The sequence below is a fragment of the Macaca fascicularis genome, chromosome 1 (genome assembly GCF_037993035.2).
Source record: "Macaca fascicularis isolate 582-1 chromosome 1, T2T-MFA8v1.1".
NCBI classification, from domain to species: Eukaryota; Metazoa; Chordata; class Mammalia; order Primates; family Cercopithecidae; genus Macaca; species Macaca fascicularis.
The window spans coordinates 4287918-4310716 of NC_088375.1; the positions used below are offsets into that span (position 1 = coordinate 4287918).

Consider the following 22799-nt stretch of genomic DNA (forward strand, 5'->3'; position numbering starts at 1 on the left):
GTGGACACACAGATAGACACCAGGGATGCTTGCCCAGAGAAAAGGCGGTATGCAAAAGCAGGGAGAAGGTGGCCATCTGCAAGCCAAGAGAGAGGCCTCAAGAGAATGCAACCCTGCTGACACCGTGATGTTAGACCTTCAGACTCCAGAACGGTGAGGAAATAAATTCTGTCACTTAAGCCACCTAGTCTGTGGTATTTTTGTTAGGGCAGTTCTAGCAAACAAATACACTGTTTTACAACACCATGTAGTTTGTAATCTGAAATTTCCTCTAGTTGTAGTAACATTGAATCATACCCCTGATCTGACTTGGCTGGTGAAACCACAGGGAACATGAAGGAAAAGACAGAATACCAGAGAAGCAGTGGGGGCAGGGTGAAGAGTGAGGATGTCGGTTTTCATTGGAGAAACTGCCTTCCTCTCACTTATGGGACTGCAAAGATGTGCCTCAGACTCCCACAGAGGCAGGAGACGGCCAGCTTCATGCATTTCTTTTCTTTCTCCTTCCCTTCCCTTTCCTCTCCTCCCCTCCCAGCACCTCCCCTCCCTTCCATTCCATTTATTTATTTGGAAGGAGTCTCAATCTGTCGCCCAGACTGGAGTGCAGTGGCGCAATCTCGGCTCACTGCAACCTCTGCCTCCCGGGTTCAAGTGATTCTCCTGCCTCAGTTTCCTGAGTACCTGAGATTACAGGCGTGCACCGCCACCACGACCAGCCAATTTTTGTATTTTTAGTAGCAACGGGGTTTCATCATGTTGACTTGGCTGGTATCAAACTCCTGCCTCGTCCTCCCAAAGTGCTGGGATTACAGGCGTGAGCCACCAAGTCCGTCTCCTTCATGCATTTATCATCCACGTTTTGATGTTACGTCTAGCAAGACCTTTCAAATGCATAGGTTGATACAAATTTTTGATGAGGTTTATTAAAATAAAAGATAAAAATAAAAAATGCACTGCTGATGAATTTATTTATTTTGCTCAAGAGTATGGAAAAGAGAGTTCTCTTGGCCACTAATGCCCTAATTAAAAAATAAAGCACATTGTGATTGGAGAGGCATACTCTATATAAATAATAAATGAGGCCTTAGATGGCGACACAGTCAGAGCTGACTGACTGGCAGGCAGGACATGTTCTTTGTTGCTTCTTTGGTCCTGAGGAAGCACATTTTTTAAGACCAAAAAAATAGATAACCAATTATAATAAAGTGACATGGAAGACTAAATTTTTTTTTTTTTTTTTTTTTTTTTTTTTTTTTTTTGAGACAGAGTCTCGCTCTTTCGCCCAGGCTGGAGTGCAGTGGCCAGATCTCAGCTCACTGCAAGCTCCGCCTCCCGGGTTCCTGCCATTCTCCTGCCTCAGCACAGGCGCCGCCACCTCGCCGGGCTAATTTTTTGTGTTTTTAGTAGAGACGGGGTTTCGCCGTGTTAGCCAGGATGGTCTCAATCTCCTGACCTTGTGATCCGCCCGTCTCGGCCTCCCAAAGTGCTGGGATTACAGGCTTGAGCCACCACGCCCGGCCGGAAGACTAACTTTATAAGTATAATATTCTGAGAGGCCAGAATGGGGAAAATGGCAGCAGAGAAATGTGTCCTCATAGATTTGAACTGGGTCATCTGAGAAGCTTTGACGATTGCTCTAAAGACTTCAGATTTTATTCTGGAAGCATGTTGAGGCATCAGAAGTGACAAGAGCTGGGTGTGATGGCTCAGACGTGTAATCCCAGCACTTTGGGAGAATGGTTTGAGGTTAGGAGTTCGAGACCAGCAACTCCCACGTTGGGTGACATAGCAAGATGCCCCCGTCCCCAGTCTCTTAAAAAAACAAAGTGCCGGGCCGGGCGCAGTGGCTCCCGCCTGTAATCCCAGCACTTTGGGAGGCTGAGGCGGGTGGATCACGAGGTCAGGAGCTCAAGGCCAGCCTGGCCAATATGGTGAAACCCTGTCTCTACTAAAAATACAAAAATTAGCCAGGCATGGTGGTTCCTGCCTGTAATCCTAGCTACTTCAGAGACTGAGGCAGGAGAATCGCTTGAGCCCAGGAGGTAGAGGTTGCAGTGAGCCAATATCGCGCCACTGTAGTCCAGTGTGGGCGATAGAGCGAGACTCTATCCCCCACCCTCACCCCCCAAAAAAGTGCCAAGAGGTAATCATACTGGTAGTTTATTAACTTAACTCTGAAAGCCAGAGGGAAGAGGATGTAGGACAGGTAGGGGCCCAGAAGTAGGAATAAATCAAGATTGAGATAAATAGGAACTGAATGAGGGCAAGAGCCATGAAAATTGGGGAAATATATGGATTTTTTTCAGAGATATTCAAAGATAGAAGCAAGAGGACTAGGTGGCATTAAATTTAATGACATTAAAGACCATTAAATTAAAGGTCTAGGCCACCGCAGTGGCTCATGCCTTTAATCCCAGCACTTTGGGAGGCTGAGGCAGGTCATTTGAGGTCAAAAGTTCAAGACCAGCCTGATCAACAAGGTGAAACCCCGTCTCTACTGAAAATACAAAAATTAGCTGGGCGTGGTGGTGTAGGCCTACAATCCCAGCTCTGCTGGAGGCTGACGTGGGAAAATCGCTTGAACCTGGGAGGTGGAGGTTTCAGTGAGCTGATATTGTGCCATTGCACTCCAGCCTAGGCAACAGAGCGAGACTCTGTCTCAAAAAAATAAAATAAAATAAATAAAAGAAAAAAGAAGTCTAGAGAGACAGTAACGTCAAGGCTTCTGGCTTACATAATATATTAGTTTTCTATTGCTACTGGGACAAATTATCACAAATCTAGTTTCTTAAACAATATACATTTATTATCTAACAATTGTGGTGGTCAGAAGTCTGAGAGGGGTCTCACTGGGCTAAAGTCATGGTGTTGCAGGGCTGTGTTTCTTTCTAGAGGCTCTCAGAAGGAATCTGTCTTCTTGCTTTTTCCATCTTGGAGCAGCTATTCACATTCCTTGGCTCATGGCCCCCTTTCTCCATGTTCAAAGCCAGCAATGGCAGACTGTCCTTTTTCTTCTGCATCTCTGAGCCTTCTTTCACAGTCACCTCTCTGTCTGATCACAGCCAGGAAAGGTTCTCCACTTTGAAGGACTTGTGTTGACTGGACTAGGCCCACCTAGATAATCTGGGAGAATCAACACACCTTAAGATTTGTAACATTAATCACATCAGCAAAATCCCTTTTGTAGGAATTAGGACGTGGACATCTTAGGGGGTCATTATTCAGCCTATTGAATAGCCTATCAAAGGGCCCAGTGTTTCTAACTGACCCATTATCGGGTTGTGAAATCAACTTAATAAGGCACCACCATCGTAAAAAGGGGAATAGAAATTAAGACAGCCCAATGTGTTAGTAAGAGGATTCATGTTTTGTGAAACTTCGATCTAGTTTTTTTATGTGTGTATGTAGCGGATTATGATGTAAATATATTTCTTTTTTTTCTTTTTTTTTTTTTTTTTGAGACAGAGTCTCGCTCTGTTGCCAGGCTGGAGTGCTGTGGCGCGATCTCAGCTCACTGCAAGCTCCGCCTCCCGGGTTCACGCCATTCTCCTGCCTCAGCCTCCCAAGTAGCTGGGACTACAGGCGCCACCACCACGCCCAGCTAATTTTTTTCTATTTTTAGTAGAGATGGGGTATCACCCTGTTAGCCAGGATGGTCTCAATCTCCTGACCTTGTGCTGCACCCGCCTCAGCCTCCCAAAGTGCTGGGATTACAGGCATGAGCCACTGCGCCTGGCCAAAATATATTTCTTACTGGAAGTCACAGGCAAAAATGTTTGAAAGCTATTGACTTAGACGACAGGATGATTACTGTGTTAAGCAAAATAGGACATAACACTAATAGATAACATTTACAGAATGTTTGTACGAGCCAGGTGGGCCTAGTGTTCTAAGGGCTTCACTGGCATTAACCACGCAATCTTCCCAATAACCCCGTAAGGTAGATACTGTCAATATCTCCACATTGTAAATGAGGAAATGGAGAGAGAATGATTGTCTTGCTGAAAGTCACACAGCTAGAAAATGGTATGGCTGAAATTCAATCCCAGACAGTTCAGCTCCGCATTCCCAAACCTGTGTGCTTGACAGCACCCTGCAGTGTCTAGGAGCACCCAAGACCTGAGGAGGAAGGCAATCCTGCCTCTCCGGTTTGTCCAGCTACCCTGAGAACCTTTGTCCATGTATAGTATCCTATTTAAAATAGGAAATACTGGCTGGGTGCAGTGGCTCATGCCTGTAATTACAGTACTTTGGGAGGCTGAGGTGAGAGAGGATCGCTTGAGGCCAGGAGTTGGTGACCAGCCCAAGCAACATAACAAGACTCTGTCTCTATTGAAAAAAAAAAAAAAGAAAGAAAAGAAAAGAAAGGAAGGAAGAAAGAAAGGAAGGAAGGAGGAAGGGAATGATGGAGGGAGGGAGGAAGGAAAAAGAAAAGAAAAGAAAAAGGGCTGGGCGTGATGGTTCATGCCTGTAATCCCAGCTCTTTGGGAGGCAGAGGCAGGTGAATTACTTGAGGGCAGGAGTTCAAGATGAGCCTAACCAGCATGGTGAAACCCCGTCTCTACTAAAAATACAAAAATTAGCTGGGCGTTGTGGCGCGTGCCTGTAATCCCAGCTAGTCAGGAGGCTAAGGCAGGAGAATCACTTGAACTCAGGAGGTGGAGGTTGCAGGGAGCCAACATCACACCACGGCAGCCCAGCCTAGGCGACAGAGTTAGACTCTGTCTCCAGATAAAAATAAAATAAAAATAAAATAAAAAATAAAAAAAAGAAAAGAAAAAAAGGAAAAAGGAAGTACCAACACTGCAGAGCAGAAAACAAATTTCTTACATAATTCTAGGTGTAGGTGTGTGTTGGAGAAGAGGAAGACTCAATCCAGAGTCTACAGTGAGCTTCCGTCTACAGGCTAACAGACTGAACTTCAGCCTAGAAGTTGAGCATAAGTGTAACATTCACCATTAAAACTAATATGTATGAAATTACCATTGTTCCCCAAAGGTCCTTAGTAATAAAGGACCTAATAATAAGAAAACTTTCTTGGAAGAGAGACATGCAATATGTCAGATATCACAGATACACATATACAAACTATGTTTCAATGGAAGGTATTCTACGTATTATCATAGTAACTATATTAATCTATTTTCATACTGCTATGAAGAAATACCTGAGACTGGGTCATTGATAAAGAAAAAGAGGTTTTTTAATGGACTCACAGTTCCACATGGCTGGGGAGGCTTCACAATCATGGCAGAGGGCAAAGAAGAAGCAAAGTCACATTTTACATGGCGCAGGCAAGAGAGCATCTGCCGGGGAACTACCCTTTATAAAACATGAGATCTCGTAAGACTTACTCACTATCATGAGAACAGCACGGGAAAGTCCCGCCCCCATGAGTCAATTACCTCCCTTTAGTCAATTACCTCCCTCCCATGACATGTGGGGATTACGGGAACTACACCTGAAGGTGAGATTTGAGTGGGGACACAGCCAAACCATATCGGTAACCAAAGAAAAATTAAGTGATTAACCACCGTGCTCTCTGGTATGAAAATAGGAGAAAAGGTACTTGATGTGATCCACACATCAAGGTGATAATACCTTCCTTGGAATGGTGATAATTTGATGAGACTAGTATACCAAAATTAATTTGTAAACTGTAGGGTGCTAAGATGTGTGATAACTATATTTGTAATGTCATTTACTTATCAAACATTGATACAATGCCAGGAACCTGGCATTGTTTTAAGTGCTTTGCAAATATTAATTTATTTAATGCTCATAAAACTCTATGGTATATCTTGTTGTTTTCATTTTTTGAATGAGGAGAAAACTGAGGCAGGTTTAGGAAACTTGCCTGAGTTCACAGAGCTAGTAAGTAAAAGAAAAAGGTTTCTTCCTCTGGCAGCCCAGAGCCAGAGTCTGGTACTAACTGGGATTACAGGCACCCGCCACCACACCCAGCTATTTTTGTTTTTTGTTTTTTGTATTTTTAGTAGAAACGGGCTTTCACCATGTTGGCCAGGCTGGTCTCGAGCTCCTGACCTCAGGTGATCTGCCCGCCTCGGCCTCGCAAAGTGCTGGGATTACAAGTGTGAGCCACCGCGCCCGGCCGAGTCTGTGCTGTGCTGTGTCGAATCTACCAGGGATATTAGAATGAGACCTCTGCTTAGATGTCAAAGGCATCAGGCATATGGAAGCCAAATGAGACCCCCAGTTTCTTATGAAACTATTGTCACCTCTCTACTTCTTTCTATTTTGTCTATATCCATTTTGTGTTCTGTAACAGATATCGAAACTGGGTAGTTTCTGGAGGCCGGGAAGTCCAAGGTTGAAGGGCATCTGGTGAGGTCTGCATCTGGTGAGGTACTTCTTGTCACATATCACAGAAGGGCAAGACAGAATAAGAGAAAGAGAAGAGAGAAGAGAAGGGACAGAGTGTGAGTGTGAGAAAGAGAGAAGGAGAAAGAGAAGAGAGGGGCTGAACTCATCCTTTTAGCGGAACCCAGTCCTGAGATCACAGCATTAATCCATTCATGAAGGCAGATGACCTAATCACCTTTTAAAGTTTCCACCACTCAACACTGTTGCTTCGGGGATTCTGCTTGCAACACACAAACTTTGGGGGCCATATTCAAACTACAGCCTTGTCTAGCATTGAAAAGCTGGGTTTGAAGGGGTCCCTCCTCCTGATGGTAGCTACCATATGACATCAGACCTTGAAAATAGGAATTTTATTTTCCCTTTCTTTCTTTCCTTCTTTCTCTTTCTTTCTTTCTTTCTTTCTTTCTTTCTTTCTTTCTTTCTTTCTCTCTCTCTCTCTCTTTCTTTTTCTTTCTCCTTCCTTCCTTCTTTTTTTTTTTTTTGACAGACTCTTGCTCTATTGCCCAGGCTGGAGTGCAGTGGTGCCATCTCAGCTCACTGCAACTTCCACCTCCCAGGTTCAAGCGATTCTCCTGCCTCAGCCTCCCCAGTAGCTGGAAATAGAGGCCCATGCCACCATGCCCAGATAATTATTGTATTTTTAATAGAGACGAGGTTTCACTATGTTGGCCAGGCTGGTCTTGAACTCCTGACCTCAAGTGATCCACCCGCCTCAGCCTCCCAAAGTGCTGGGATTGCAAGTGTGAGCCACCACACCTGCCCAGAAATATTATTTGTCACTCTGATTAACCTCATGTTTTTAGTGTTCCCTTCTTTTTATAATGCCTCCTAATTTTTTGTTATATAGTATGTTGCTTATCTAAAGTATACTTCCTTTCTTTATAAAAACACTGAAGTTGATTATAAAGGAAGAAACCAGAAAACATGACCACCATTTAAACTACAGGTAGTAGACAAGCGGTGTGCAATTCCTTTTTGAAACCGGATGAGTAATACTTGCTGTCAAGGATGCCCAGAAGGTTTTGAGACAGGTGGGGGGGTGGTTCCCAGGACTCTCGGGCATGTGACCGGGTTGGCTTCTGACCAACTGACCTTTATGCTAGTAATGTGTCTTCCACCTCAGAGTCAAATGTAACTGTTTTGGTATAAAATAGAAACATTTGCTGAGATGTGAGGCAATGAGAGCCAGAAATGAGCAGTTGAAAATAGTAACACAAGGATAAAGAAATTGAAGAAGTTGTGTTGATCCAGAAAGTCAGGAAGAGATGGCTGATAACATGAAGGCCAGGTGCTGGCTCACACTTGTAATACCAGAACTTTGGGAGGCCGAGACGGGTGGATCACCTGAGGTCAGGAGTTTGAGACTAGCCTGGCCAACGTGGAGACACCCTGTCTCCACTTTAAAAACTACGAAAAGTAGCTAGGCGTGGTAGCACATGCCTGTAATCCCAGCTAGTCGGGAGCCTGAGGCACAAGAATTGCTTGAACTCGGGAGGTGGTGGTTGCAGTGAGCCAAGATTGCACCACGGCACTCCAGCCTGGGTGACAGAGCGAGACTCCATCTCAAAAAAACAAAACAAAACAAACAAACAAACAAAAAAATGAAGGTAAGGGGAAAGAGAAGAAAGGGTGAAAGTCAAAGAAGCTCAATGGTAACAGGAAATGGATTGTTTGTGGGAGCATTTTGTAATGGGGAAAGGCCTAAACAAATACTGAATTTTTGTCAGTGCACTATTTTCAATTTAGCAAATACTGAGCCCATATTAAGTGCTGGCTGCTTGGGGTATAAAGATAAATAAGACCTGGCTATCTAGTTAAAACATGTTTTACACACAAAGGGCAATCGGATTGCAATTTTTAGTCTATTTTATATACTATTAAATAAGTCCAAGAGTGTACTTTATGTCTTACCAAGAGTAGGCACCCTATGATTGTTTATTTTATTTATTTATTTATTTATTTATTTATTTATTTATTTGAGACAGAGTCTCACTCTGTCACTCAGGCTGGAGTGCAGTGGAGCGATCTCGGCTCACTGCAACCTCTGCCTCCTGGGTTCAAGCGATTCTCCTGCCTCAGCCTCCCGAGTAGCTGGGACTACAGGTGCCTGCCACCACACCTGGCTAATTTTTGTATTTTTAGTAGAGATGGGGTTTCACCATGTTGGTCAGGCTGGTCTTGAACTCCTGACCCCATCATCCACCTGCCTTGGCCTCCCAAAGTGCTGGGATTACAGGTGTGAGCCAATGCGCCCAGGCTTGAATGTTTATTGAATTGAAATATTAGAGTCGGATAGGAGCTGGTTCAAAATTATGTATACATTTATTTAGCACTTTTTTTTTTTTTGAGATGTAGTCTCGCTCTTTCACCTGGCTGGAGTGCAGTGGTGCTATCTCTGCTCACTGCAACCTCCACCTCCCAGGTTCAAGCAATTCTCCTGCCTCAGCCTCCCGAGTAGCTGGGACTACAGGCATGCACCACCATGCCCGGCTAATTTTTCTATTTTTAGTACAGACGGGGTTTCACTTTGTTATCCAGGATGGTCTCGATCTCTTGACTTCGTGATCTGCCCACCTCAGCCTCCCAAAGTGTTGGGATTACAAGCATGAGCCACTTTTTTATTATGACAAAACACACATAATATGAAATTTGCCATTTTAACCATTTAAAATTTTTTTAATTCTTTCTTTTTTACATCAACCTCTTATCCAACAGATACTTTAACCCGTTTTAGGTGTACAGTTCCGTGGCATTAAAGACATTCACACTCTTCTGCAACTATCACCACCATCCATCTCCAGAACTTTTTTTGTCTTCCCAGACCGAAACTCTGTACCATTACATAATAACTCCCCATTCTCCCCACTCAACCAATTTTTTTTTCTTTTTTTTTGAGACAATTTCACTCTTGAAGCCCAGTCTGGAGTGCAGTGGCACGATCTCAGCTCACTGCAACCTCCACCTCCTGGATTCAAGCGATTCTCCTGCCTCAACTTCCCAAGTAGCTACAGGTGTGCGCCACCAGGCCTGGCTAATTTTTGTATTTTTAGTAGAGACGGGGTTTTACCATTTTAGCCAGGTTGGTCTTGAACTCCTGACCTCAGGTGATCTGCCCGCCTCGGCCTTCCAAGGTGCTGGGATTACAGGCATGAGCCACTGTGCCCAGCTCAACTAATTTTTTTATATAGTCCTTCATTCAACACGTATTTATCGGGCACCTGCAATTCAGCCCAGTTCTCACCGTGGGAGGTCTGGGTTACAGGATAAACGAGAGGGTATAATCGAGGAAGAAAGACAAACATAACCAGTAACAATAGGTAAAGAGCTGGCTGGGTGCGGTGGCTCATGCCTGTAATCCCAGCACTTTGAGAGGCCAAGGCGGATGGAACGCTTGAGCCCAGGAGTTCAAGACCAGCCTGGGAAACACAGTGAGATCCCTGCTCTACAAAAATAATAAATATTAGCCGGCTGGTCCATGCCTGTGTCCTAGCTACTTGGAAGGCTGAGGTGGGAGGATCACCTGAGTCTGGGAGGTTGAGGCTGTGGCTGTGATTGTACCATGCAATCCACTGCACTCTAGCCTGGGTGACAGAATGAGATCCTGTCTCAGACAAACAAAAAAACAAACAAAAAAACGGTGAAGAGCTAATGTTTGCAGAATGCTCCCATGAGCAGGCCCTTTGTACTGATGCACTCCTTTGAGGTAGGTGTACAGTCCCAACAGTTCCCAGTATAACAAGCACGACAGAAAGGGAGCTGTGGGCTATGATTGGGTCTGGAGGACATTAGTTGGTCTGGGCAGTCAGGGTTATGCTGAGAGCTAAAGGCTGAGTCCAAGTTACGAGGCCAAGAGTATTTCCATGGCAGGAAGGACACTACGGGAGGCTCTGGGAACAGATGGGTCCCTTCGTCCCTTCCCTGATGAAGCTCGGGGAAGCCTGGGAGAAGGCTGGAGAGGTAGCAGGAGCCACCTCCCTCCAGGAGGGCCCAGGGGAGGGTTCCTGCTCTCCCTCCAGGGCCGTGGGAAGCCGCTGAAGAGCTTGAAGCAGAGCCTTTAAAAGTTCAATCACTCTGCGCCTAGTTAACAAGTGATTCATTTCTCTGCCATTCTTCATTATCGTGCTGACGGCATGTACACTAACTTTGAACCACCTGTGATAGAAAAATCACTAGTAGTTACGCTGTAAAATCTTTGGTTTTATGTCTAAAGTTCCTGTTCTGGGAATTCACATTTCTCTTAAGTAAATGATATAACCAGGCTGGGTGCAGTGGCTCACATCTACAGCTGTAATCCTAGCACTTTGGGAGGTAGAGGTGGGAGGATCGCTTGAGCCCAGGAGTTTGAGACCACCACCACCACAACAGTATAACCAGATTCTGAAGCTCTGACACATCGAGAAAACTGGAAATTAGTCCCATTTTGCAGTCCACCAAACCTCCCCTGTGTTGGGAAGAAATCACAGCACTTCTCTGATAGATACGAAGTATAAGCCTAAAATAAAGCTGGCCTCCCTCCCTCAACTTGTTGATTAAGTCTTCCCTGGGGGAAGGGAGATAAATTCCTGCAGTTCCTTCTGGACTAAGCGTAAATTAAGATTCTGTTTACCAAGCGCTTAATTAGATTGCCTAGGCAATATTATCAATCATAACTTGCAAGAGAATTTGCTTCAAGCTCGTTTGTTATAGGAGTGTGGGGCTGCCTGAGTATATGTGATAAAGTCCAAGTTTGGAAGTTCCGTTTCTGGAGTTCAAAACATAGATCCCTTAAGCACTTCCAAAGTGAAACTCCATTCTGCACCCTGAGACTGCCCTGCTTTTTAGCCAATAGTGTCTTCATGTCAAACTGTGGATCACTGAGGAGTCCCGGGTGAGAGTGGGACGTACAAGTGTATCCCCATGACCAGAAGAAAACCTGTCCCACTGGATGGGCAGTGACTTTTCTTCATATTTTAAAGCACTACACTCTTTTCTTCTTCTTTTGTTTGTTTGTTTGTTTGTTTGTTTGTTTGTTTGTTTGAGATGGAGCCTTGCTCTGTCACCCAGGCTGGAGTGCAGTGGTCCATCTCGGCTCACTGCAACCTCCACCTCCTGGATTCAAGCGATTCTCCTGCATCAGGCTCTGAAGTAGCTGGGATTATAGGTGCCCACCATCACGCCCGGCTAATTTTTGTATTTTTAGTAGAGACGGGGGTTTCACCATGTTGGCCAGGCTGGTCTCGAACTCCTGACCTCAGGTGATCCATCCACCTTGACCTCCCAAAGTGCTGGGATTACAGGTGTGAGCCACCACGCTTGGCTTTAAAAGAACTTTCTAGGCCGGGTGCAGTGGCTCATGGCTGTAATCCTAGCACTTTGGGAGACTGAGGCGGGCAGATCACCTGAGGTCGGGAGTTTGAGACCAGCCTGACCAACTTGGAGAAACCTTGTCTCTACTAAAAATACAAAATTAGCCGGATGTGGTGGCTGGTGCCTGTAGTCCCAGCTACTTGGGAGGCTGAGGCAGGAGAATCGCTTGAACCTGGGAGGTGGAGGTTGCAGTGAGCCAAGATCATGCCATTGCATTCCAGCCTGGGCAACAAGAGCGAAACTGTCTCAAAAACAAAAAACAAAAAAACTTTCTAAACCAGACCTGGTGGTTCACACCTGTAATCCCAGCACTTTGGGAGGCCGAAGCGGGTGGGTCTCGTGAACCCAGGAGTCTGAGACCAGCAACAAGGGAAAACCCCGTCTCTACTTTAAAAATACAAAAAGTTAGACAGACATGGTAGTGCGAGCCTGTAGCCTCAGCTACTCGGGAAGCCAAGGTGGGAGAATCACCTGAGCCCAGGAAGCTGAGGCTGCAGTGAGCCAAGATTGTGCCACTGCGTTCCAGCCTAGGCGATGGGGGTGAGATCCTGACTCAAACAAACAAACAAACAACAAACAGACGAACAAACAAAAACCAAAAAACCTCTGCCTCCCTTTTCTCCAAAAGTCTATGTTTATAAGTAGGTAGTAATTACATAGCATTTTACAGGTTAGAATTTTTACATATGTGATTCTTACACCCCCAGGGTAGACAGGACAGTGGTAATTATCATTTTACAGGTTAAAAGACTGAGATTGAGAGAGGCGAGCAATTTTGCCTGGCTGGTAAGGGGTGTAGTTATTTACTAAGCGACGTCGGATCTACACAGGCTCATTCATTCCATATGTTTCGTGTCCTGAGTGCTTACCCTCCAGGAGACGATAAGGATACAAAACAAACTAGACATCTAGCTCAAGCCCCCATTAGAAGGTCAGTCAGTAGGCGAAATAGAAACAGAGACAGAAAATGATGAAACCATAGGGCGAGAATAACTTCGGAGATTTTGGCCAGGCATGGTGGCTCACGCCTATAATCCCAGCACTTTGGGAGGCCAAGGTGGGTGGATCACCTGAGGTCAGGAGTTTGAGACCAGCCTGGCTAGCCTACTGAAACCCCATCTCTACTAAAAAGACAAAATTAGCTGGGCGTGGTGGCAGAGGCCTGTAATCCTAGCTACTTGGGAGGCTGAGGCAGGAGAATAACTTGAACCCGGGAGGTGGAGGTTGCAGGGAGCCAAGACCGTGCCATTGCACTCCAGCCTGGGTGACAGAGCAAGACCGTGTCTCAAAATAATAATAATAATAATAATAAATTATATATATGACATTAATAATGATACAGCTGGGCACTGACTCAGGGAGATGGTGAGTGGAGAATATGACATCATTACTTCTTGCTTACAACCAAAAACAGTTGTAAAATTCTCTTTCTTTCTCTCTCCAGATCCACCTAAAACACTGTGCCTTCCTTCCACACACCATCTCCTCTGGGACTGCGTTTCCCTTTGTGACCACACTCTTTCAGAACCCTCCTCGGCGTTCCGTTCCATCTTATTTTAATGGTATAAAGGTGCAGGGGAGAAGAAACAATTTCCTAAGCCTCATGTGTTGCTAAGGTTTGCTCTGGTTCTGTGACTAAATTCATGTGCCTTTTAATCTGAATCGGCCACTTTTTGGTCGAGGGGGATGAAAGGAACTGCTTCATGGTTCAATACCTTCATATACACTTGTCCAAAAAGCTGAAAAATCTACACATTGTACAGCCTTTTTCCTCTTAGTACGCACAGTGCCCACAACCACAAAACATTCCCTTTCCTTTCTTTCTTTTCTTTTTTTTGAGACGGAGTTTCACTCTCGTTGCCCAGGCCAGAGTACAATGGTGTGATCTTGGCTCACTGCAACCTCCACCTCCCGGGTTCAAGTGATTCTCTTGCCTCAGCCTCCCAAGTAGCTGGGATTACAGGCATGCGCCACCACGCCTGGCTAATTTTGTATTTTTAGTAGAGATGGGGTTTCTCCATGTTGGTCAGGCTGGTCGTGAACTCCTGACCTCAGATGATCCGCTCGCCTCAGCCTCCCAAAGTGCTGGCATTACAGGCATGAGCCACTCTGCCCGGTCTCCCTTTCCTTTCTAATGGCAGCACTGTTTAGAGAATTAACCCAAGTGATTATAGTTGCCAAGATTGAGTGGTCATGTCAGGGTCCAAAACACCACCGGAGTTTAAGAAAACCCCAGCAATCTTAAGTAATCTTTCTTCACAGTCCTCTTTACCCTTCTCAAGATTTGTTGATCCATTTGACCTGGGTCAGGGTGGCCTTTAGTACTTCTCATCTGTTTTGTATTTTTGATTTTTGAGACAGAGTCTCACTCTGTCGCCCAGACTGGAGTGCAATAGCGCGATCTCAGCTCACTACAACCTCTGCCTCCTGGGTTCAAGAGATTCTCCTGTCTCAGCCTCCCAAGTAGCTGGGATTACAGGCATGTGCCACCATGCCTGGCTAAGTTTTGTATTTTTAGTAGAGACGGGGTTTAACCATGTTGGCCAGGCTGGTCTCAAACTCCTGACCTCAGGTGATCCGCCTGCCTTGGCCTTCCAAAAATGCTGGGATTATAGGCGTGAGCCACCGGGCCTGACCCTCACCTGTTTAAATAACCTTCTAACGGGTCTTCCGGCCCGTGCCCCCTTCAAAATTCTTTAACCCAAGGCTTACAAACATGACAAAAGGTGGTTTTTTGGTTTTGGCCTACATAAGGTTGGCCATCTCTAAAATTCAGTAGATATCATATAAAAATAAAGATTTTCCCACTTCCCTTAAACAAAAAAACGACAATCCTGGGTCCCATTCCCAGATGGTCCTAGGTGATTGCTCCCTTTCCATAGAGGCCCTCACTCCAGCTCACACTCTCCATCACTCCCTATGGCACCACTGACCTGGAGCCCATACATGACCTTGTCATGTATTATTAGATGGCAGTGATTACACCTGTTGCTATTTATTTATGTTTCCTGCTTACGACATGTGTGCACATGTGCGTTCTCAACACTCTGATGCCTACATGATCTTCCTAAAATTCAGACTTGATCGTGCTACTTCTCAGCTTAACATTCTTTAATCCCCTCACTACTCGCCTCTTTATTAGTGGATGAAGCTCCAACTTCTTCGCTTGGCTGGCTGCTTCTTCGTCGATGTCTTTGTCCACTGTAATCATTTCCTAGCCCTGTTCCTGCAAGCATGTCCATTCATCCTGAATTACAGCCACAGGAATGAGCCTCGATGCCTTTGTAAAGGCGGTTCCTCCCGCCTGGAATGCCCTTCCCTCTCAGCCCTGCTCACTCTTTGAAGACTCAACTTAAGTCCCTTTGCCCCCAAGAAGCTCCTTGCTCCATCTCCTGTACCGAACACATGCCTCTGTCACGTATGACTCTTGTCATGTAATGCAATCACTGATTCGCCTGTCCCTTTCTCCAGGACTCTATAGTATAGAATTTTACTGGAACAGACTATGCCACTTACAACTTCGAATTTCTAATGATTGCAACTTTTGGATGCAGGAGAAAGAGCTTGGGCATGAAAGTCAGGCAGCCCTGATTTGATATCTCAGTTTACCATTTATCCATCTTGACCAAGTTTCTTAACCCCTCTGATTCTGTTTCCATATCTATAAATGGAGAATAATAATTCCTACCTCACATAATTGCTATGAGGATTAGAGGGATTTTGTATAAATGCCTGGTACCGTGGCACAGGCACTTAATAACTGGCAGTTAACAGCACAAATAAATGGATCAGGAAGAAACACACCGGACTTAAAAAATAGCCTGTTTAATGTGTGCTTAGATGGAGCAAAATGAAAGCAGGAAAAAGGCGGCAAAGTTATGAGGATGCACAGTGTCTTGGCAACTAGGACGATGCAGGAGACACTTTTAGTTTGATTTTTTTTCCCCAACCTGACAGCTTTTGATGGAAGACCTGCTTAATTATCAGCTGGCAGAAGTCTGCAAATGATAGGCAGCTCTGTGTAGAGAATAATGAATATGACATAAGATAATCTTAGCTAATTACTGTTTACTTGCAAATGTCATACAACTGGCTTCTTGAGTGTGTGTGTGAATTTTTGTCTTGTTTTGTTTTTGCACATGTGAATGTTTGTGTGGGGGGAGGTGTGTGTACAAACCTACACCATAGGAGTCCTGCAGACAACAGCTCAGCAGGTGGTCAGGACGGCTAGCTCCCCTTGCAGCCGGGCTAGTGTTCCATAGTATCTAGTTAAGGCTTGTCGTTCTCTGCAAACTGCAAGCTCCTGGAGGCTCGGGACTGGTCATTCACATCTGCTTTCCTTGCACGTAGTATAATACTTGGTACATAGCAGATGTTCAATGAATATTTGTTATATAGATAAATGGGTGAATTGGGAGTTGACTATGTACGTATCTATGAATATATGATATTTATAGACATTTATGTTGTTCCATGTATATTATATATGTTATGTTTTTTATATATGCATATACACACACACACACATGATCTCACACACTTTTACTCCCATTCTCTCATTCCTGGGGCCAACTTTCCATTTAGTCTGGCTACTGAGTCACATGTAGACTATATAGTTCCATCCTTGGTATAAATCAGACTTTTGAAACAGTCTGTAACAGTGCTATCCCAAAGAACTTTCTGTGATGCTGAAAATACACATTATCCAATATGAGACCGATGACCATGGAGGCCCTTGATATGCTGCTAGTCTAAATGAGGAATTGAATTTTGGATTTTATTTCATTTTAATTCATTTAAATTCAAATAGCTATATGTGACTACTGTATTGGTCAGCGCCAGTCTAGAATCTCTGATATTTCTATGTGCATGTCCAGATAACAGTCATCTGCTAGATCACAGATAGCTCTTTTTGATGGTGCTTATATCTGGACTTGGAAGACTTTTTTTTTTTTGGGATGGAGTCTTGCTCCGTCACCCAGGCTGGAGTGCAGCGGCACAATCTCGGCTCACTGCAAGCTCCACCTCCTGGGTTCAAGCGATTCTCCTGCCTCAGCCTCCCAAGTCGCTGGGACTACAGGCGCCCGCCACTACCCCCTGCTAATTTTTGTATTTTTAGTAGAGTTGGGTTTTTGCCATGTTGGCCAGGCTGGTGTCGAACTCCTGACCTCAAGTGATCCGCCCACCTTGGCCTCCCAAAGTGTTGGGATTATAGGCGTGAGCCACCACACCCAGCCTACATGCACTATTCTTAACACAGTAAAATTGTTTTGAGGAAAAAATCCTTTATGTGTTTGTGAAGCTTTTTAGTTCAGCGAAGCCCAGCTTATTAAGTTGCAAAGGTGCTGGTTCATTCAGGAATTTAAATTCTTCCTCATAGTAGTCTGCACCAAAGTTTCTTATGAACAGGTAGCACTTTTTCCTCAACGACTGGTGCTTTATGGAACTTTCTTGCTTGTTCACATTGGGGTAAGCATTATGTCAGATAGGATCAAAGTCAGAACAAAGAAAAGTGGTTCATTTGGGCTTAAGAAATTTTTTTTTTTTTTTTTTTTTTTTGAGACGGAGTCTAGCTCTGCCACCCAGGCTGGAGTGCAGTGGCCGGATCTCAGCTCACTGCAAGCTCCGCCTCCCGGGTTCACGCCATTCTCCTGCCTCAGCCTCCCGAGTAGCTGGGACTACAGGCGCCCGCCACCTTGCCCGGCTAGTTTTTTGTATTTTTTAGTAGAGACAGGGTTTCACCGTGTCAGCCAGGATGGTCTCGATCTCCTGACCTCGTGATCCGCCCGTCTCGGCCTCCCAAAGTGCTGGGATTACAGGCTTGAGCCACCGCGCCCGGCCTGGGCTTAAGAAATATTAATTAGCCAGGTGCGGTGGCTCATCCCTGTGATCCCAACATTTTGGGCGGCCAAAGTGGGAGGATCACTTGAGCCCAGGAGTTCCAGACCAGCCTGAGCAATATGGCGAAAACCCATATCTACCAAAGTAATAAAAATATTATCAGGGTGTGGTGGCATGCATGCCTATGGACCCAGCTACTTGGGAGGCTAAGGTGGGAGGATCACCCGAGCCTGGGAGGTTGAGGCTGCAGTGAGCGCTGAGCACGCCACTGCACTCCAGTCTGGGGGACAGAGCAAGAGCAAGACCCTGTCTCAAAAAAAAAAAAAAAAAAAGAAAAGAAATATAAACTGAATAGTGGCTGGGCACGGTGGCTCACGCCTGTAATCCCAGCACTTTGAGAGGCCAAAGCAGGCGGATCACCTGAGGTCAGGAGTTCGAGACCAGCCTGGCCAACATGGTGAAACCCCGTCTCTACTAAAAATACAAAAATTAGCTGAGTGTGGTGGCGGGCATCTGTATTCCCAGCTACTTGGGAGGCTGAGGCAGGAGAAAGGCATGAACCTGGGAGACAGAGGTTGCAGTGAGCCGAGATGGTGCCACTGCACTCCAGCCTGGGTGACAGAGTGTGACTCTGTCTCAAAAAAAATAAGGCCAGGCGTGGTGGCTCATGCCTGTAATCCCAGCACTGGGAGGTTGAGGTGGGCGGATCACGAGGTCAGGAGATCGAGACCATTCCGGCTAACACAGTGAAACCCCGTCTCTACTAAAAATACAAAAAATTAGCCGGACGTGGTGGCGGCGCCTGTAGTCCCAGCTACTCGGGAGGCTGAGGCAGGAGAATCACTTGAACCTGGGAGGCGGAGGTTGCAGTGAGCCGAGATCGAGCCACTGCACTCCAGCCTGGGCGACAGAGCGAGACTCCATCTCAAAAAAAAAAAATAATAATAATAATAAAATAAAATAAAAATAAAATAAAATAAAAACAAATAAAACAACTAAGTAGTTACGAGTTGGTGCTGGGAGCCAGGAGTTCATCATCTCATGGAGGAGACAGTAACATAAACAGCCTGAAAACGGTACAGTAGGTGCAAAGGGAGCAGTGTCACAAGAGTGTTTAGTTTTCCATGGAAGCGTCTGTCACAAGTAGGTCAACAGTTCGTCATGTATGAATGCATAATGGTGAATGCATTGGACGCCTGGGAATTTGATCATCCGTAGATAGAACGGTTATTTCCTTTGTGGAAGCTGAGTTTTGGTGAACATTAGCAGTCCTCACCTGGTAAATATTTTAGTTATCAGGAAAGCACGGACATCTTACTATTGATCACGTGATTCTAGTTTTCCTACCACCTTCTTTTCTAATGGGCACATCTTATTTTACAGAAGTTACATAATTTACATGAGGACAGAGATTCATAACATCAAAGATAAGATGACTCAAATAAATGCCATTTACTTTAAAACTTTTAGCCTGTTAAGCCGGGTGCAGTGTGCACCTTAAGTCTCAGCTACTCGGGAAGCTGAGGTGGGAGGATCACTTGAGCCCAGGAATTCAAGTCCAGCCTGGACAAAATTGCAAGATGCTGTCTCTAAAAAAACCTAAAACTTTTAGCATATTGTGGTACACAAATCTCATGTAAATAGGAATATTTTGCACTATTTAAAATTCAAAGCTTATAGTACAGTTGTTCAAATTTCATGTCTGCTAATTAATTGTAAAATACTGTGAGACTCTAGAGCAAAGTTTTAGATATAACAAGTAAAAGCTAAATATGAATAAACTATTATTTCAAAGTTTAACGATGCTTGCCCATTTACAGTCTTCTTCAAGTCAGCAAAAATGAAACTCATGGAAGGTTCTGCTTGAGGGGCCTCTACAAATCTAGTTAACGCCACTTTTTTTTTTCCCTGAAATAGGGTCTTGCTCTGTCACCAGGGCTGGAGTGCACTGGTGTGATCACAGCTCACTGCAGCCTTAATCTCCTGGGCTCCAGGGATCTTCCCACCTCCCTGCTCCCGGGTAGCCAGGACTACAGGCATGCGCCACCACACCTGGCTGATTTTTTTTTTTTTTTCCCAGTAGAGGCAAGGTCTTGCTATATTGCCCAGGCTGATCTCGAACTCCTGAGCTCAAGCCATTCTCCCACCTAGACCTCCCGAAGTGCTGGGATTACAGGTATGAGCCACCATACCCGGCCTGATCTTCTTCATTTGTAGACAAGAAAACTAATATCCAGAGATGTCATGCAATTTGCCCAAGGTCACACAGTTGGTTATCATAACAGCACTGGGCCTAGAAGTCAAGTCTGATCCTAACATTTTAATTTATTTTTTACATTTATTTTTGGAGACAGGGTCTTGCTCTGCTGCCCAGGCTGGAGTGCAGTGGCATGATCATTGCTCACTGTAACCTTTTTTTTGAGACGGAGTGTCACTCTGTGGCCCAGGCTGGAGTGTGGTGGCTCAATCTTGGCTCACTGCAATCTCCACCTCCAGGGTTCAAGCTAGTCAATTCTCCTGCCTGAGACCCCCTAGTAGCTGGGATTACAGGCGCCTGCCACTGAACCCAGCTAATTTTTTTTGTGTTTTTAGCAGAGAGGGGGTTTTACCATGTTGGCCAGGCTGGTCTCAAACTCCTGACCTCAGCTGATCCGCCCACTTTGACCTCCCAAAGTGCCAGGATTATAGGTGTGAGCCACCATGCCCAGCCTGCTCACTGTAACCTTCAACTCCTAGGCTCAAGTCATCCTCCCACCTTGGCCTCCCAAGTAGCTAGGACTACAGGCACTCACCACCATGCCTGGCTAATAAAAAAATAATTTTTTTTTTTTTTTTTAGAGACAGGGTCTTGCTATGTTGCCCAGGCTGGTCTTGACCTCCTGGCCCCAAGAGATCCTCCTACCTCCAGCCTCTCAGAATAGTGAGATCACAGGTGTAGGTCACTGCACCCAACCTACACACTTACGTTTAGACTTTGCTTCACTTATTCCCAGATTGACATCTTACCATGAACAATTCACTGATAACTTACAAAATATGTATAGTTATAATTTCCTTGATAAGATTTAGTATTAACCACTCAATCATAGATTTTTTAAAAATTAATCAATTTATTTAGATGGAGTCTCGCTCTGTTGCCCAGGCTGGAGTGCAGTGGTACAATCTCAGCTTACTGCAACCTCTGCCTTTCAGGTTCAAGCAATTCCCCCATCTCAGCCTCCCGAGTAGCTGGGACTATAGGCGCCGGCTAATTTTTGTATTTTCAGTAGAGATGGGGTTTCACCATGTTGGCTAGGCTGTTCTCAATCTCCTGACCTCAGGTGATCCACTCGCCTTGGCCTCCCCAAGTGTTGGGATTACAGGCGTGAGCCACCATGCCAGCCAGTCATAGATTTTTAACTGACTAAAATTGCTCAGTGTGTCTAATGAAGACTACTATTTTTTGAGCTTTTACTTTGTGCCAAGCACTGTGTTCAGTTATTTGTTGAATTTCCCCAACAACTTCAGGTGGCAAGTATCATTTTTATACATGAGTAAACTCAGGCATGGACAGAAAAATAGCTTGTGCAAAATCACACAGCGACCATGTGGTACAGCCTCGACTTTCTGAGTTGAGAGTTTGCACTTCTAACCAGAACTTGGTACCTCCTCCCTGGCAGCTGGGCTTTCCTGTTTGTCTATGTGAAAATGTCCACTTTAAGTACAGAATACTTTGGAGGTGTTTCTGACTCTTACATCTTTTGTAAAATACATTGGAAAATGTATCTCAGTATATTTTATGCGTCTTTGATTAACTTAAATTGGGCTTGATTGTGCTATACAAAAAAACACAAAAACAAAAACAGAGTTAAGGCCGGGCGTGGTGGCTCACACTTGTAATCCCAGCACTTTGGGAGGCCAAGGCGGGTGAATCACTTGAGGTTAGGAATTTGAGACTAGCCTGGCCAACATGGCAAAACCCTGTCTCTACTAAAAATGCAAAAAGTAGCTGGGGGTGGTGGCACACGCCTGTAATCCCAGCACTTTGAGAGGCCAAGGTGGGTGGATCACTTGAGGTCAGGAGTTTGAGACCAGCCTGACCAACATGGTGAAACCCTGTCTCTACTAAAAATACAAATAATTAGCTGGGCATGGTGGCCAACGCCTGTAATTCCACCTACTAGAGAAGCTGAGGCAGGAGAATCACTTGAACCCAGAAGGCAGAGGTTGCAGCGAACTGAAATTACACCACTGCACTCCAGCCTATGCGACAGAGCAAGACTCTTGTCTCAAAACAAACAAAAACAAAGTTAAATAGAACAGCCTCTTGAGTCCTTTTAATTTAGCATTCTTGTCCCTTCATGTCACTCTGCTAACAACATCCCATGTCTTCCCTCCTCCTGGAGGTGTTTTAGTCCATTTGGGCTGTTCTAACAAACATCGTGAGCCGAGTAGCTTATAAACAGCAGATACTTACTGGTCACAGTTCTGGAAGCTAAGAAGCCCAGGGTCAAGGGCCCAGCGGCCTCAGTGACTGGCGAGGGCCCCCCTCCTCACCCAGGGTGCCTTCTTGCTGTGTCCTCGCAGGGGCAGAAGACGCGCACGCTGGTCTCTTCAGCCCCGTATAACTTTTCTAATCCCTTTGATGCGGACCTAGTTGCCTCCAAAGGCCTCACCTCCTAATATCTTGGGGGATTAGGTTTCAACACAGGAATTTTGTGGGGACACAAACATTCAGTCCATAGCAGAAAGCAGAAGCCAAAGTCCTCTACAAAACCACCCAGGAGGCTGCTGGTGATCTGCGTTTCCTCTCCCCTCTCCTAGCCACTTCCCAAAATTCCCCGCAGGCAGGGGTCTCTTCCCATCATTCCCCGCAGGCAGGGGTCTCTTTCCTCCACCTCTTCCAGGTATTTGCTCCAACGTTACCTGAATTCCTTTGTCGTCCTCCCCTGACCTCCCCAGCTTTATGGAGGTATAATTGGTGTACAAAAACTGCATATAGTCCGGGCACGGTGGCTCACGCCTGTAATCCTAGCACTTTGGGAGGCCGAGATGGGTGGATTGCCTGAGCTCAGTAGTTCGCCACTAGCCAGGGCAACATGGTGAAGCCCCGTCTCTACAAAAATACAAAAAAAAAAAAATCAGCCGGGGGTAATGGTGAACGCCTGTAATTCCAGCTACGAGGGAGGCTGAGGCACAAGAATTGCTTGAACCCGGGAGGCGGGGGCTGCAGTGAGCCGAGCCCGTTC

General features: G+C 45.4%; 1 long non-coding RNA gene across 1 annotated transcript; it reads right to left on the reverse strand.

Annotated features, from left to right (window-relative positions):
* Window positions 1-2784: 2784 nt before the first annotated feature.
* Window positions 2785-22799, reverse strand: LOC123572940 (uncharacterized). The gene is made up of 3 exons (XR_010583315.1): window positions 22028-22799; window positions 5217-5322; window positions 2785-3123 (listed from the first exon to the last, which is right to left on the reverse strand). It is a non-coding gene; the product is annotated as an uncharacterized lncRNA (long non-coding RNA).